We start from the raw sequence: 18,087 nt of genomic DNA, 5'->3' as shown, positions 1-18,087 counted from the left end.
TGTACGTCCTGACAAAGGCATTGTGGGTAGAGAGTCCTGTGTGATTCCTGTAATTAGTTCACACACTTACACCTCTCAGTAAAACTCTATACTCTGCTGGTGATGGGTAAGGCCAGACTTGAATGTGTAGGAAATGTTGGCACATGCATCTCCCCCAGAGCCGTTTGTCGTGTACCATTTGTGTTTCCATGGAAGAGCTAAGAGCTAAATTCATTATCACTGACCTTAATAGGGTAAACACTGATTAACATGTAGGGCTGCATGATCTGAGGGATTCACAACCTTTGCAACTTGATAATCGCACTAAGCCAAACGACAAATTAAGTTTTAATTTCCGTTAATCACGCAGCCCTGCTCACTTTTCTAGTCACTTTTCTTCAAACTGTAAAAGCTGAAGCTGAATGGTTGCAAAATATTGACTCTGCAGAAATCAAATCCACCCTGCTGAAGAGATCAGTATGCATGTCCACGCTGGTCCAGCTGATGGAGAGTGTGATCATTATTAGGAAGTCTTGATGGTGGGACACTCTCATTCCTAGTTTGCATACTTTAGTACATGAATTAGAACAAAACCTATGGGCACATTAAGTCCAAGAAAGAAAATGTGTTTAGTCCATAGGTATGCGCGTTTGAATGTGTGCAGGCGCGTAGTCTTTCTTAACAAAGTGACATCGCCAAATTAAATGTGCTGTATTTTTGTATAGTAGATCTAATTTTTAACACAATCAGGGGAACTGTGTTTCATTTCTCTTCCAATGCTATAATGAAGGGCATGTGAGTGATGTTTGTAAAAAGCTTCATCTGGGCCCGTATCCCTAAAGAATTTTTGTGCAAAAAGTGGCTCCTAGCGGCCAAATTCTAAGAAAATTCTCAGAGTCATGACGTTTTCTTAGAATTTCCCCTAAAAGTGACCAGTTAATATAAAAGCTATTCCTCAAGATTCCTAGCGCTTAAAAGTAGGGCTGGGTTTCGATTCAATTTTCAAGAATCGATTCGATTCCGATTCTCAAGATCTTGAATCGATTATCATTATTCGATTCGATTCGATCCGATCCGATCTTCGAGATTTAGATAATGGTTTTTGAAAAAAGCAATTTTTTCCAGCTGTTACCTGAATTACATGACTGTACTAGTTATGCAACATATTGATACTATTATTATAGACATTCAACTGCAAATTAATGGAATATTGGTGGTTGTAAAGAACAATCCCCCTTCCAGAGTGTTGATACAACTGCTTTCACAAACTTGCACTGGTGTAGACGACCGAGGACGCAGAGGTATATCAGCAGCAGTAGACCGATTATTTAGACGCGAACCTGATGTATTATTAAAAATGACATTAAGAATTTTCCAAAAAGCTGCTACAGTTCAGATGCAAATGCACCTTTATTTTTTATTTTAATGATCAACATTTAGAACACATTTGTTCTAAGCCAGTGCAAATGTAAACAGATTGTTGGTTACTGGCTTCACAGTAAACAGACAACGAGATGTGCGGATGGGCTATTATTTCAACCGCATCACAAAACGCATCCGTCCGCACCAACGTTTTTGACCAATTTTCAAAACAGCACCCGCCCGCCATCCGCTTAATGTATGCATATATTTTTTATATGATTGGTTAACCGCCCGCCACCCATCCGAAAATATAATTTTTCGTCACGTCATCCGCCCGATCCACGGTTTATCCGCGGAGTCCGCGGCTGTAACCGCCAACCGCGCATTTCTATCAGAATGTAAATAAAATTTGAACTTACAAAACCTTTAGAAAACCATTGCTTTTGTCAAGCTCGTTCTCTGCATTGCTTCTGATTCTGAACCCGAAATGGTGCCAGATCCATAGACTGTGGCCAGATCGGAGCTTTGAGCGTTTCTGGAGTTTTCAAAGCAACCGCTTGCTTAACGTTACTGACGTTGTTTTAATGTCCTTCCACCTCGCGCGCATGCGTGAATTCAATGACGCGGAAAGTTAAAGTTCACGGGGAAAATCGATCCTCTGAGTTACGGATCGATCTTTAGAAATTAATATGAAAATCGATTCAGAATCGGTGAATCGATTTTTTCAACACAGCCCTACTTACCTGTCGTTTTCTCCACAGGCTCGTCTGGGCTGACGTCTGCCGCATTTACCACAGCAGCGCTGGCCCAATTTAACTTTTCCTCCGTGTTTAACTTTTCCTCCTTATTGTTAATATCTAGAGAATCCGTTTGTAAACTATATTTCAATAACTTTACTGTTTTTGTCTGTAAACCATCTGTGTGTTTGCTTTGCACTGTTACCCGCCAGTGACATCATGAACAGAACAGGCGCGCATGTGACGTCACAGAACCCGTCAAAGTCGAAGGTCGAAGCTGCTGTACAGTATTATTAATCAAATATTATTATTGTATTAGTATTATATTATTGTATTAGTATTACAGTATTATTGATAAAATAAATGCAGCCTTGATGAACTTATGAGACTTTGTGCAAAAAAATAAATAACTTTTGACCATTATACCCATATTTCTGATAAAAATTAAAGTAGAAATGATCAATATATTTTACATTTAAAAACACATATTTTGTAAATTCATAATAATATTTAAATAAAACAAATTGTTATGGCGTCTCCAAATTTCTCATGGTCAAAAGCCCAGTGAGTAGTTGTTGTTGTAAGTTCCCACATTCACCAGCTGGGGGCGCTTCACTGTTACATCTTATGGCTAATTCACACTAATATCACCAGATGATTATACATCACATCTCAGATATTCCACGAATCCACAACCCGACAAACGAGAAAACCAACACTAACAGGCTTCTCTGAGTGTGAACAGAAGCTGAGTTTGTCTGAGCGTTTGACAGACACAGCAACTACTTTCCTGCAGGGCATGATGGGTAATTATGAAGCCACGTGATCACTTTTGTTTTCTGTGAACTTCTCACATTCAACAGCTGTGGATTATTATGAATTCATTGTAATAAGTAATTAGTCATTGACACGGGTGTAGATCTTATTGATCGCTGTCTAGTCATAACAGTGTGTTGAGTGTGTGTTGATTAGCCAGCATAAAGACGAGGTGAAACTCTTGGAGAAACATATCAATTCATCTATCTATATGAAAAAAAGAATAAAGTTTACATTTATAATCATTTCAATCTTTATTGCAAACTTAAGGATAAGGCTGAAGATTTAATACATACAGTACATAATTCAGTTATCGAAACAGGCATATCTGAAATTTGTAAAAGTTGTAATATCTTGTTGTGACTGCAAGGCACCAAAAATAATAACTTTTTGTTGCAGTTGAGGTAAATGTGTAGCTGCCTTCAGCACTGTTTGATGCTCAGAGTTTTACACACTTTTCTAGCAACAGTGTCAAGTGTAAGTGTAAGTGTCAATGCTACAGAAAGACATTTAAAAGAGTTTCTATTGAAAGATTTCAAGCTCAAAGTGGCGTGAAGTGTGCTCAGTATAATAGTTTAAGAGTTAATACTGAATGCATTACGTAGTAATGTAATAAAGAACAAAAAAAGACAAACAACTCATTCTTAGAGACAAAAATTAGTCAAACAATTTAGAGTTTGGGTCACATGATTTGTTTCTGAAGCTGTAACGCCACCTTGTGGAAATCCTCTGGAACTGCAGGAGCTGAGCTTCGAGCTGTTGGCAAATAAAAAAGACTGAGTTAACTAAAGTTCATCAGGCAGTATATTCAGTCATTTGAACTTTTTTGCATTCTTTTACCTTAAGACAATCATATATTAAAGTGGTCCTTTTATGCTTATTTACATGTTCAACGTTCTTTAGTGTGTAATGTTGCTGTTTGAGCCTCAACAATCTCTGCAAAGTTTCAAAGCACAAAGTTCTTCTCTATATCAGTGTCAGTGTTTCTGAACTCCTGAAACGCCTCCATTGTAGTCTTGAGTTTCTTCCGGGAACGAACACGTCACAATATTCCTCATTTAAATAATTCATACCAGAATAAAGGGGCGGGGCCTGGTTGAGTTAGTCAGTAGTGTGTTAAACTGGCAGTTATGGGAAGGGGCGGGACATTTCCCAAACACACTCGAAGCGCTAGACCAATCACAACACACTGATCCAACCAACCAATCAGAGCACAGTGTGCTTTTCAGAAGGAGGGGCTTCATAGAGACAGGAACTAAACAGTGATGCGTTGTTTCTCGTATAACGATCTAACTCGCTGATTAACTGTCATAGTGCGATGCAAGACTTTGTAAAAGGGCATAATATGTCCTCTTTAACACGGCAATTCAGGACACTAGACCCAGAGATTTTTTCACGTTTTCTGCAGATTCTGCTTGGAAATCTGTTATTCTACAGAATGGATTGTTTTTTAAGCATCATTCAATTAGTTTGTATTCAAACTGGCAGTATGACGGCATGATGATGGACACGAATCATTAATAAAAAGGGCTTACTGACACTTGCCTTTTCATCCAGTCAAGTAAAGGAGCAGGAGCAGGATCGGCATCATTGTAGGATTTCAAACACTCAGTCTGCTTCCTTTCTGTATTTGACAGGACCTTGAGACACAAACAAATGTTCTTTGAGTCAAATAAAAGACACTCTTCTAGTTGCTCTCTAAAAGTGCTGTGGTAATTCTGATATTAAAGTCTGGCTGGCGCTCTAAAACATGTTTGGTCAAGGAGTGACTAGATTAAGAGATCCTTCACATGTTGACCTTGCTTTTACAAGTTCAGGATTATCCCTAGAATGCATTAAGAACATGTGTGTGTGTGTGTGTGTGTGTGTATGTCTGCATTGCGATTTTAACGTACAAAAAATTCAACAAAAAAGAGGTCGAGGAAATTGAAGTGCAAGAACTAGTTACTCGATTTTCCCTGTCAAAGAATTTCAGTAAAGTCACAGAAATCAATTTGGCTGTGTAGAAAAACTCTACTTTTACTCCTCCTGGGTGAGCGGAGGCTCCAGAGACCAGCGAGGAAACCTGGCAACACGATACAGACACTACTCGTACATATCATTAACTTCCTTAAAGGAAAATCAGTCCAGCTCCACTCTGTTTTGAACTTTCTAACCCTCTGAAGGATCCATCCTCTCCCATAATGCTCAGTTGGCCTATTTTCTCGGATATAGGTGGAAGTGTTCCTTAACAACATAAAACATGATTCCAAGTTACTGTAAACACAACTCAGTGACGTTGTTCTCTTTGAATATTTTATTAAAAATACATAAATATGACATTGCATAGGCTACACTAAAAGTTTGGAATCATCAGGATTTTTAATATTTTTAAAAAGAAGTCTCTTCTGCTCTCCAATGCTGCATTTATTTGATCAAAAACACAGTAAAAACAGTAATATTGTGAAATAACTGTTCTCTATTTGAATAGATCTTAAAATGTAATTTATTCCTGTAACGCAAAGCTGAATTTCCAGCATCATTACTCCAGTCTTCAGTGATCAAATTTAATGTGTTTTTGCTGAATAAAAGTATGAGTTTCTTTTAAGAAAATAAATCTTACCTCAAACTGTTTCAACATTGATAATAATCAGAAATGTTTCTTGAGCATCAAATCATCATAATAAATATACAGGGTTCCCACACCTTGGTTAACTTCAAATTCAAGGACCTTTCAAGGACTTTCCAGGTTCAATACCCTCAAATTCAAGGACTTAATGTGGGGACACATTTCAAGTGAGAGCAAGGTTACATCGTGGTTACATTGTAACAGTTTTTATGTGTCAAACACAAATATGCTTTTTCATATGACAGAGATCTGATTCTATTCGTCGTATTTCTGTTTTGCATAAAACTGAATAATATTCAGTACATCCTACACTGTATTTTAAAATGATCTAATATTAACTTTTGCATGGATTTTTTTTTAAAAGAGCTTAGTCTCGTGTAACCAGCCTATTTTCCACTTAACGTAACGCGTAAATGTGCGTAACTAACGTAAATCAAGCAAGCTAGTATGCATAGGCCACCGAGTGTTGGCGAAATAACACATTAGTGGAATAATACAGATTTCTTTCCAGAAAACTTCTTGCGCAAAATAAATTCAAGCACTTTCAATGACCTGTATCTATGTATGTTTATTTTCAAAAACTTTCCAGGGCTTTGACTTTTTTTCTTTTTGTTTAAAAAAATTTGTAATAAAAAAGATTTCAAGGACCCGTAAGAACCCTGATTGAATGATTTCCGAAGGATCATGTGACACTGAAGACTGAAGTAATGATGCTGAAAATTCAGCTTTTCATCACAGGAATAAATGACATTTTAACATTTATAACAATAGAAAAAGTTCTTTAAAGTTCTTTTATAATAATATTATAAAACTTCTTTATTATAAACTTCTTTAAAAAAACATTAAAATTTATTTCATATTTAAAATTTGATTCCAAACTTTTGACCTGCAGAGTGAGAGAGTGTGTGTGTGTGTAGAGATTTTAACATCCACATAGATAGTGCAGAGAACAATATGGCAAAAGAAATCAAAACTGTTTTAAAAACTTTTGATCTGACTCAGCATGTACATGGACCCACACACAATCGTGGACACACTCTAGATTTACTTATCAGTAAGGGTCTAAACATTTCATCGATTGTTATTAAGGATGTAGCGCTGTCTGATCATTTCTGTATTTTCTTTGATATACTGATCTCTCCTGCCACTGAAGCTAAATCTGTGTCTGTCAAGAAGAGATGCTTAAATGAGAAAACTAGTGTACTATTTATGAAGGCTATATCCTTAACACCAAGCATATCTGCTGACTCTGTTGATTTTCTCCTTGATTCTTTAAACTCAAAAGTTAAAGGTATAATTGATGATATTGCTCCTGTTAAAGTCAGGAAGAAGAGTGGCAGACAAAAAGCACCTTGGAGAAACTCAACAGCAGTGCAAAATATGAAAAGACAATGCAGAAAAGCAGAGCACATGTGGCGGAAGACTAAACTTGTAGTCCATTTTAACATCTACAAAGACAGCCTCCATGCTTTCAATATGGAACTAGGCAAAGCTAGACAGACTTTCTTCTCAAATATTATAAACAGCAATTTAAACAACACACGCACTCTTTTTGCTACTGTAGAGAGATTAACAAACCCCCCAAGCCAGATTCCCAGTGAAATGCTCTCAGAGAACAAGTGCAATGAGTTTGCTTCTTTCTTCTCTGAGAAAATCAATAATATCAGAAAGGTGATCAGCACATCCTTGAGTTGCACTGGGGTCAGACAGATCAAACCGCCTGAGAAAGTAGTTACTATGTCTGATTTCAAAGAAATTGATGGCAAAATTTTGGAAGAAACCGTACAGCACCTTAAAACATCAACCTGCGCTCTTGACACACTTCCCACATCATTTTTCAAAAGTGTGTTAAACAGTTTAGAAGCAGATCTTCTAGAAGTGGTAAATGCCTCACTTCTCTCTGGGAGTTTTCCAAACTCCCTGAAAACTGCAGTTGTCAAGCCCCTCCTGAAAAAGAACAATCTGGATAAGACCATATTAAGCAACTATAGGCCGATCTCAAATCTTCCTTTCATAAGCAAGATCATTGAAAAAGTTGTCTTCAATCAGCTGAACAAATTCTTGAGCTTGAATGGATACTTTGACAATTTTCAATCTGGTTTCCGACCGCACCACAGCACAGAGACAGCGCTCATAAAGATAATAAACACTGATTCAGGCAAAATATCAGTGCTGGTACTACTCGACCTCAGTGCTGCATTTGACACTGTCGATCATAACATACTTCTCGACAGGCTGGAAAACTGGGTGGGGCTTTCTGGGATAGTCCTAAAATGGTTCAGGTCATACTTAGATGGGAGAGGTTATTATGTGAGTATAGGAGATCATAAGTCTGAGTGGACATCCATGACATGCGGTGTCCCTCAAGGCTCAATTCTTGCGCCACTCCTGTTCAACCTGTATATGCTCCCAATGAGCCAAATAATGAGAAAGAACCAAATTGCTTACCACAGCTATGCAGACGACACACAGCTCTACTTAGCCCTATCGCCTAATGATTACAGCCCCATTGACTCCCTGTGCCAATGCATTGACGAAGTCAACAGTTGGATGTGTCAAAACTTTCTTCAGTTAAACAAAGACAAAACTGAAGTCATTGCATTTGGAAACAAAGATGAAGTTCTCAAGGTGAACGCATACCTTCACTCTAGGGGTCAAACAACTAAAAATCAAGTCAGGAATCTTGGTGTGACACTAGAGTCAGACCTTAGTTTCAGCAGTCATGTCAAAGCAATAACTAAATCAGCATACTATCATCTGAAAAATATTGCAAGAATTAGATGCTTTGTTTCCAGACAAGACTTAGAGAAACTTGTGCATGCTTTCATCACCAGCAGGGTGGATTATTGTAACGGACTCCTCACGGGCCTTCCCAAAAAGACCATAAGACAGTGTCAGCTCATACAGAACGCTGCCGCCAGGATTCTGAGCAGAACTAGAAAATATGAACATATCACACCAGTCCTCAGGTCTTTACACTGGCTCCCAGTTAAATTTAGGATTGATTTTAAAGTATTATTACTGGTATATAAATCATTCAATGGCCTAGGACCTCAATACATTGCAGATATGCTCACTGAATATAAACCCAACAGATCACTCAGATCACTAGGATCATATCAGCTAGAAATACCAAGGGTTCACTCTAAGCATGGCGAATCTGCTTTTAGCTATTATGCCAGCCGCAGCTGGAACCAGCTTCCAGAGGAAATCAGACGTGCTCCTACTGTAGTCACTTTCAAATCCAGACTCAAAACACATCTGTTTAACTATGCATTTAATGAATGAGCACTGTGCCAATGCTCGTCCGACTATCTGTACTGTACTGTATTTTATTTTTTAATTTTCTAAACTGTTTTAATTATTCTTATTTCTTTTTATTATTTTAATTTCTTCTATGTAAAGCACTTTGAATTGCCATTGTGTATGAAATGTGCTATATAAACTTGCCTTGCCTTGCTGCCACTTTACTTGGCTCATGGATTACATTTCCATCTATATTCAATTTTATTGGTTTATTGATGGTACATGATTTCCCTATTATTTTTTTTCAATTATGCCAGATTTCTTTTGTATTTCCCTTAGCTTCACAAATAGCATCAATAAAAAATGTTGCTTTTGCCTGCCTGAGTTTTTTTAAAACCTTATTCCTCAATGTGGTGTATAAACGTCTCTCATGAGCCAGTTTATTCTTGAGAACCATCTTAAGGGTGCTGTCCCTCTGTTTCATTAGTGACCTTATAGTCTCATTTATCCAAGGTAGATGGTTTCTTTTACCAGGTTTACTTTTAATTTTTCTCATAAAACTATGTATAATTGTTTCAAGTTTAACCATGAGAGATTTACAATTTTCATCAACACTTTTATGAGCAAGATGTTCATTCCAATTGATTTTTTTAATTGCATGTTCAAGACTAGGTAACTGACTTTTAGGCATTACATACTGATTTAACTTTGTATAAGTTGATAAATTTAATGCCGTTTTGGGGAGTTTTCTTACGATCAGGATCATATTGTGGTCGGATAACCCTGTGACCAAATTGTAAGATTTTCTTATTCTTTCTGGTCTATTTGTGAAAGCCAAATCAATAAGTGTCTCTGATGAACTAGTTATCCTCGTAGGCCCTTCAATTACCTGTTGTAATTCGAAATTACTTGTAACACGTTTTAACTCTTTCCTTTTTATTTTATCACTCCAATTTATGTTAAAATCTCCTAATAAAACAACCTCATTTTTAGTATCACATTCCTTTAAAAGAGCATTCAATTTATCATAAAAAACAATTTTCGTGGACGGTGGTCTGTATATTCCAATCAGAATTAAAGACATTTGAGTTGAGAGAGTTAATTTTAAGCACAATGCATTCCAAGTCATCAACACATGTCAAGTGAATTTGCGCACAATTTATACTATCCTTTACATAAAACAATACTCCGCCACCCCGACCAACATTTCTGTCTCGTCTAAACATATTGTAACCATGGACTTTTAATATGTCGGCCGGGGAGTTTCCATGTAGCCATGTCTCTGTCAAGCAAAGGAAATCCAAATTTGACTCATATAAGAGATGTTGCAGTTGGTCCTCTTTAGGAATTGCGCTTCGGATATTTAAATGTCCTCCTAATAATCCGCTTGGTTTAGCCTGAAAATCCCACAGCATGCGAGCCTGGTTTACAGTGCGGAAAAGTTTAATACCACGATGTTTCACAATTGCAGGATTTATCTTACATTTTGAATTGTTTGGTGATGCACAGTTTTTGCACATGATTTTTCACGCAAGGCATCACAGCGCTCGGCAGGATCACTGCTGGTAATGAAGTAAAGTCAGCTGGAAACTCACCCAGAGTGGCCGATTCAGTAGTATGTAAATTGCTGTTTAAGATGGTAAATTCATACCCCGACATGCCGCTCGATGATTTGGACCCACGTCTCTCTCAACAGGCCCGGGATTAAGATGAACATCTCCCGCAAGCAGAAGGGTGAGCAACAGATATCCAGAAAGTTTTCTCAGGAGTTGCGGAGCCTTGTGTGAGATAATCTTATTTGAAGTAGTATTTTGGATTGCCACTTTTCCATTGTTGAGAACATTGCGATATAAAGCAAATTGTCCACCAGACAACCATATGTGAGTAGGCTTATATCCACAGAACAAAGAGGAATCGAAATGTTTGTTACTGCTCTCATTTCCCGTGCGTCGATCGAGTGCATTGAAGCACGGCCGCACTAAATTGGCAAAAAGAGCAACAATATAGATGACGATCAACATGGTAATCTTGCCATAAAGTACGTTGTCTTTAGATGCAACACTACTTTCCCGGAATCGCTTTTTCAGAGATGATCTTTGAGATATTTTGAAGCTAAATGGCAGCGAGACTGCACCTGCTTGACCGCACGCCGCCATATTCTTAATGGCGGATAATGCTCTTTTAGCTTTGTTCGGGTCCTAAGATTTTAAACTCAAATGTTTGTCCAGCCTCCTGGATGAGTTCTGACCAATTAGGCACTGTCTTTATTTGAGAGGTGGCATTTTCTTCACTTCTCATCGTAAATCATGCGTTATCTGGGATCTCCTTACTCTCCAGCTCTAGCAGAGTACAGAGGCCACAGTTTAGACATCATTCCTATTATAAGAATACGAAAAATTTTACACAGATTTCAATCAAGCCATCTTTTGAATTAAGAACATATGATCGTACTGATAGGAAACAAGACACATTTTCATTCAAACATCTATTATATGACTTATATGGGATCTAAGCATATTAGACACACATATAGGTTGTAGACACAATATAGAATTATGTAGTTGCACAATGTTTGATTATAAGTCCATCAAGAATTGTTTTGGATGATTTTATGTATTTTTACAGGTAAAGTCTCAGTCTCTGTGGTTTTAAGAGATTTCAACCCTGGGGTCATTCAGAGGTCCTTAAGAAGAAGGAGGTCTGTTTTGTATATCTGTCGTGGGATCAAGCAACCTCTGCCGTTATCTTGGTCGAGCCCTGAACTTTGCCATCTCTGAACCAATCAGTCTTTTCCAAACTATCTAACATTGACAACGTTCTTCCTTTAGTTGGACTCATCTCTTTGAAGCTTTCACTTGTCTGGCCTTAACATTTTGATACAGAATTTTATCAATTCGGGGTAGATACGCGAACCGAATTTTCCCGACAATGCTTTATCTGTAGAATGGTAAAGGGATCCTCCATAAGGAGAAACTAGTTGGCACTTTAGCACCCAGCTATGACATCGGGTCCAGGCGCAGGTTCTTCATCAGATCTGGATCCGGCAGGCTGCGGGAAAACCTCTGGATAAACAAAAACACTAAAATTAGCGTAGGTGCCATTCTTCTTATGATGTAACGAGTACATCAGGATTTATGGGAAGTGTTCCCGGTTCCGGCTGACCTAATCTATGGTCCTGGTTCTGGTAAGAACTCGAGCTGCTGCGTTTTGGACCAGCTGTAGTTTTTTTATTAAGCGTGCAGGGCAACCACCCAGTAGAGCATTACAATAATCTAGCCTTGAAGTCATGAACGCATGAACTAATTGTTCTGCATTTGTCAATGAGAGCATATGGCATAATTTCGATATATTTTTAAGATGGAAAAATGCGGTTTTACAGATACTAGACACGTGACTTTCAAATGACAGATTGGTATCAAAGAGCACACCCAGGTTCCTAACCGACGACGAAGACTTGACAGAGCAGCCATCAAGTGTTAGACAGTATTCTAGATAATTAGGTGAGGATGTTTTTTGTCCAGTAATTAGAATCTCTGTTTTTTCAAAATTTTGTAGTAGGAAATTACTAGTCATCCAATTTTTTATATCAGCTATGCATTCCGTTAATTTTGTGAATTGGTAGTTTTCGTTAGGTTGTGAAGAAATATAGAGCTGAGTGTCATCGGCATAACAGTGAAAGCTAATTCCATGCTTCCTAATGATATCTCCTAATGGTAGCATGTACAGAGTGAACAGCAGTGGTCCTAGTACTGAGCCTTGTGGTACGCCATACTGAACTTGTGATCGATAAGACATCTCTTCATTTACTGCTACAAACTGATAAAGGTCAGATAAGTATGATTTAAACCATGTTAATGCAATTCCACTAATGCCATCATAATTTTCGAGTCTATTTAAAAGAATGTTGTGGTCAATAGTGTCAAATGCAGCACTAAGATCGAGTAACACTAATAGAGAGATACAACCACGATCGGATGATAGGAGCAAATAATTTGTGACTCTAATGAGAGCAGTCTCAGTACTATGGTACGGTCTAAATCTGGACTGAAAATCCTCGCAGATATCATTTCTTTCTAAAAAGAAACATAGTTGTGAGGATACTGCCTTTTCTAGTATCTTTGACAGAAAGGGTAGATTCGAGATCGGCCTGTAATTGACTAATTCTGTAGGATCAAGTTGCGTTCTTTTAACAAGCGGTTTAATCATAGCCAGCTTAAAGGTTTTTGGTACGCATCCTAGAGACAAAGATGAATTGATGATATTAAGAAGAGGATCTATGACCTCTGGAAGCATCTCTTTCAGTAGCTTAGTCGGTATAGGGTCTAACATACATGTTGTCGATTTAGATGATTTAACGAGTTTAGAAAATTCTTCCTCTCCTATAGCAAAAAATGAATTGGATTTTTCCTTAGGGAGACTACAATGCACTCCCTGATGCGATACTGTAGTAGACGGTTGCATAGTTATAATTTTGTACCTGATGTAGACATGTGCCGGTATTCGGTAATGCGATAATGAATATGCACGATATTGTTATCGCGGGCACTTCAAAATACCGTGAAAAATAATAGATCAGAATTTATATTTATAGAACGCGCATTAGCTTATCTTCCACCAACCGTTTAAACACATGCGCACTCTGATGTAAACAATCAGCACATGTAGAAGCACTGTGTGCATGCGGCGCAGTGCGCACTCTTATTCTAATGTAAACAATCCTCACATGGAGAAGAAGCATAGCGGAAGGAGGAACGCTGCCGACGATTTATCCATAGACAGTAAAATAAAGGATTTATCCCCCTTCTAAAAGCAGGGCTGCCAACTCTATGCATTCAGCGTGAGACTCACGCAATTTACACTTTTCACACGCTCTCGCGCCACACATCCATTTTCTCATGCAGAGAAAAATCACGGAGCAAAGAGGACACTGACACCGACAGACTAGACAGAGCAGGTTACTTTTGATATGGAAAAAATTCTCAGCTATCAGGTTCTGTCCATTTTATTACGAAATTCAGACAATAAATACCGTTTTGGCACTTGTAAATGTGACGTGACCGATCGCTGTAGCGCCTCAGTTCAAGTAAACCGATCATCTGTTACTTTTTATTTAAAGATACAGTACAACTTACCGAAAGGTATTTATGCCTCATAAATAATATGATCAATCAGTGTTTTTCAACCACGAAAGGAGGTCAATAAAACTGCAGGATAACAATTATTTCACAGAACGTTACATTTACCTCAGGAAAGCCATTTAATGACCAACACGTTAGTTGACTAGAAAAAATAGCTATAGAGAGGAGTATTTTGCTAAATATGTGCACTATATTATATTTGTATTATATTTGTACTTGTGTCATAATTGTTATTATAATGAAAACCAAATTATATTTAATTTAATTTGTTAATTTTTAACCTTTAATAATATCAGCTGACAGGGCTCTCTGTATGTTTACAGCATTATGTGAGATATATTTTTTCTTGAGAAAAATTAACATGTAGGCTATCTACTGTAGCCTACCTAATATTTATCCAAAGAGTCAATATTGAATCAAGATTGAAATCAACTCCCAAGAATTGAATTGAAAAATTGTGTAAAATTCTGTTTAGTTACCAAATGTTTTGACAATCACAATTACACCTATTGTGATGCAAATTGTTTTTTTCTACATCTCCTCCCAATCCATCCGTTTCTCTTGAGCAATTAAAATATCATGATAATACCATATACCGTGATAAAAGCTCAATCAATTAATCGCAGCATGGAAATTTGATACCGGCACATGCCTAACCTGATGTTATCAATCTTATAAGTGAAGAAGTTCATAAAGTCATTACTGCTGTGTTGCTTGGAAATTTCTGGGCTCGAAGCTTTCTTTTTCGTTAGTTTAGCCACTGTTTCAAATAAATACCTAGGGCTTTGTTTATTTTCTTCTAATAGGTTTGAAAAGTAAGCAGATCTAGCAGCTTTTAAGGCCTCTCTGTATGCAATCAAGCTCTCTTTCCATGAAATGCGAAATACCTCTAGTTCTTCTAAGCTATCCGGGATGCTGAGATGATGAAACTGATTAGGAAGATTATTAATAAAGCAATCTTTAATGGCAGAAGTGATAGCTCTAACATATTTGTAACACGGAGTCAGCTTTGCAGCCTTGGTTAAATGAAGTTTACACAAGACTAGATAATGATCTGAGATGTCATCGCTCTGCTGCAGAATTTCTACGGCATCAACATTTATTCTGTGTGATAATATTAGATCTAGAGTATGATTACGACAATGAGTAGGTCCTGACACGTGTTGTCTAACTCCAATAGAATTCAGAATGTCTTTATATGCCAATCCCAATGCATCTTTTTCATTATCTATATATATATATATTAAAAATCACCAACAATTAGTACTTTATCTGCAGCCAATACTAACTCTGATAGAAAGTCAGCAAATTCTTTGATAAAATCTTTATGGTGGCCTGTATACAGTAGCCAGCACAAATCTCAAACGTGATTTGTCATTTACAATATATATTTTTACATTAAGCCCCAACACTTCAAAAGAAGTATATTTAAAACTAGATTTCTCAGTGATTTTGAAAATATTACTATTAATTACAGCAACACCTCCCCCTTTGCCTTTCAGACGAGGTTCATGTTTAACAGTAATCTTGCGGGGTGGACTCATTTAAAGTAATGTAATCGTTTGGTTTTAGCCAGGTTTCTGTCAAACACAGCACATCTAGATTATAGTCAGTAATCATATCATTAACAATGAGTGCTTTTGAAGTAAGGGATCAAATATTCAGCAACCCAAGCTTTATCATTTGCTCATCTGTATTCTAGCTGTTTTTTATTTGTTGAACATCAATTACATTTTTAACCTTAAATGGGTTGAAACGTTTTTTTGGATTTCCAAATTCGGGGAACAGACACAGTCTCTATGTCAAGTCAAGTCAAGTCAAGTCAAGTCATCTTATTTTATATAGCGCTTTTAACAATGTAGATTGTTTCAAAACGGTTTTACAGTGATAAACGGATAATTTAAGATAACAGAGATTGTTTGGCTTTATAGCGGTTCTTGAATAAAGATATTTTCCAGCTAAAGTTTTGATTGATTCACTTCTGTCGCAACGATCATTAGTTATTAAATTAGAGACCACTAAGACGACACCGTTCTCTCTACACAGACTTTAAACACGAACCCGTAAGAAACGCTGATGGCGCTCACATGCTCATCAAGAATTAATTCTATAGTTATGCGCATTTGAATATATTTTCGCAGGTTTGTAATTCCCTACAAACCAAGCCTTAACAAACTACTTGTCTGGCCTTAAAAAAATTTATACTGAATTTTATCACCTCGGGGTAGATACGCGAAACCGAAATTATCCCGACAATGCTTTATCTGTAGAGTGGTAAAGGGATCCTTCACAGGGGAGAGACTAGTCGGCACTTCAGCACTGCGTTGTCATCGCGTCCAGGCGAAGGTCCTTCGTCAGATCTGGATATGGCCTGGATCCAGCAGGCTGCAGGAAAACCTCGGGATAAACAAAGACACTAAAATTAGCGTAGATGCCATTCTTCTTATGATGTAACGAGTACATCAGGATTTATGGAAGGTGTTCCCGGTTCCGGCTGACCTAATCTATGCAGCCTAACATTTAATTATAGAAGTCTATAATGTGTTATGTGAATGCTAGGTCAAAGAGATGTGTCTTTAATCTAGCTTTGAACTGAGACAGTGTGTCTGCTTCCCGGACAATGGTAGGAAGACTGTTCCAAAGTTTTGGTGCTAAATAGGAGAAGGATGTCCCGCCAGCATTTGATTTTGATATTCTAAGTATTATCAACTGGCCGGAATTTTGAGATCGCAATAGATGTGAAGGACTATAATGCATTAAGAGCTCGCTCAAGTACTGCGGAGCTAAACCATTTAGTGCTTTGTAAGTAATCAGAAATATTTAAAAATGCATACGATGTTTAATAGGGAGCCAATGCAGTGTTGACAGAACAGGGCTAATATGGTCATACTTCCTGGTTCTGGTAAGAACTCGAGCTGCTGCGTTTTGGACCAGCTGTAGTTTTTTTATTAAGCGTGCAAGGCAACCACCCAGTTAGAGCATTACAATAATCTAGCCTTGAGGTCATGAACGCATGAACTAATTGTTCTGCATTTGTCAATGAGAGCATATGGCATAATTTCGATATATTTTTAAGATGGAAAAATGCGGTTTTACAGATACTAGACACGTGACTTTCAAATGACAGATTGGTATCAAAGAGCACACCCAGGTTCCTAACCGACGACGAAGACTTGACAGAGCAGCCATCAAGTGTCAGACAGTATTCTAGATAATTAGGTGAGGATGATTTTTGTCCAATAATTAGAATCTCTGTTTTTTCAGAATTTAGTAGTAGGAAATTACTAGTCATCCAATTTTTTATATCAGCTATGCATTCCATTAATTTTGTGAATTGGTAGTTTTCGTTAGGTTGTGAAGAAATATAGAGCTGAGTGTCATCGGCATAACAGTGAAAGCTAATTCCATGCTTCCTAATGATATCTCCTAATGGTAGCATGTACAGAGTGAACAGCAGTGGTCCTAGTACTGAGCCTTGTGGTACGCCATACTGAACTTGTGATCGATAAGACATCTCTTCATTTACTGCTACAAACTGATAACGGTCAGATAAGTATGATTTAAACCATGCTAATGCAATTCCACTAATGCCAACATAATTTTCGAGTCTATTTAAAAGAATGTTGTGGTCAATAGTGTCAAATGCAGCACTAAGATCGAGTAACACTAATAGAGAGATACAACCACGATCGGATGATAGGAGCAAATCATTTGTGACTCTAATGAGAGCAGTCTCAGTACTATGGTACGGTCTAAATCCTGACTGAAAATCCTTGCAGATATCATTTCTTTCTAAAATAAAACATAGTTGTGAGGGTACTGCCTTTTCTAGTATCTTTGACAGAAAGGGTAGATTCGAGATCGGCCTGTAATTGACTAATTCTGTAGGATCAAGTTGCGTTCTTTTAACAAGCGGTTTAATCATAGCCAGCTTAAAGGTTTTTGGTACGTATCCTAGAGACAAAGATGAATTGATGATATTAAGAAGAGGATCTATGACCTCTGGAAGCATCTCTTTCAGTAGCTTAGTCAGTGTAGAGTCTAACATACATGTTGTCGGTTTAGATGATTTACTGAGTTTAATCGAATTCTTCCTCTCCTATAGCAATAAATGAATCGAATTTTTCCTTTGGGAGACTACAATGCACTCCCTGATGCGATACTGTAGTAGACGGTTGCATAGTTATAATTTTGTCCCTGA

General features: G+C 37.5%; 1 long non-coding RNA gene across 1 annotated transcript; it reads right to left on the bottom strand.

The window, feature by feature from the left end:
* Positions 1 to 3,126: 3,126 nt before the first annotated feature.
* Positions 3,127 to 17,577, bottom strand: LOC307147345. The gene is made up of 3 exons (XR_013819283.1): positions 16,105 to 17,577; positions 4,440 to 4,534; positions 3,127 to 3,650 (listed from the first exon to the last, which is right to left on the bottom strand). It is a non-coding gene; the product is annotated as an uncharacterized lncRNA (long non-coding RNA).
* Between the last annotated feature and the right edge of the window lie 510 nt (positions 17,578 to 18,087).

The sequence above is a fragment of the Squalius cephalus genome (assembly GCF_949319135.1).
Source record: "Squalius cephalus genome assembly, chromosome: 19".
Taxonomy (NCBI): Eukaryota; Metazoa; Chordata; class Actinopteri; order Cypriniformes; family Leuciscidae; genus Squalius; species Squalius cephalus.
This window is presented reverse-complemented; position numbering and strand designations above follow the sequence as displayed.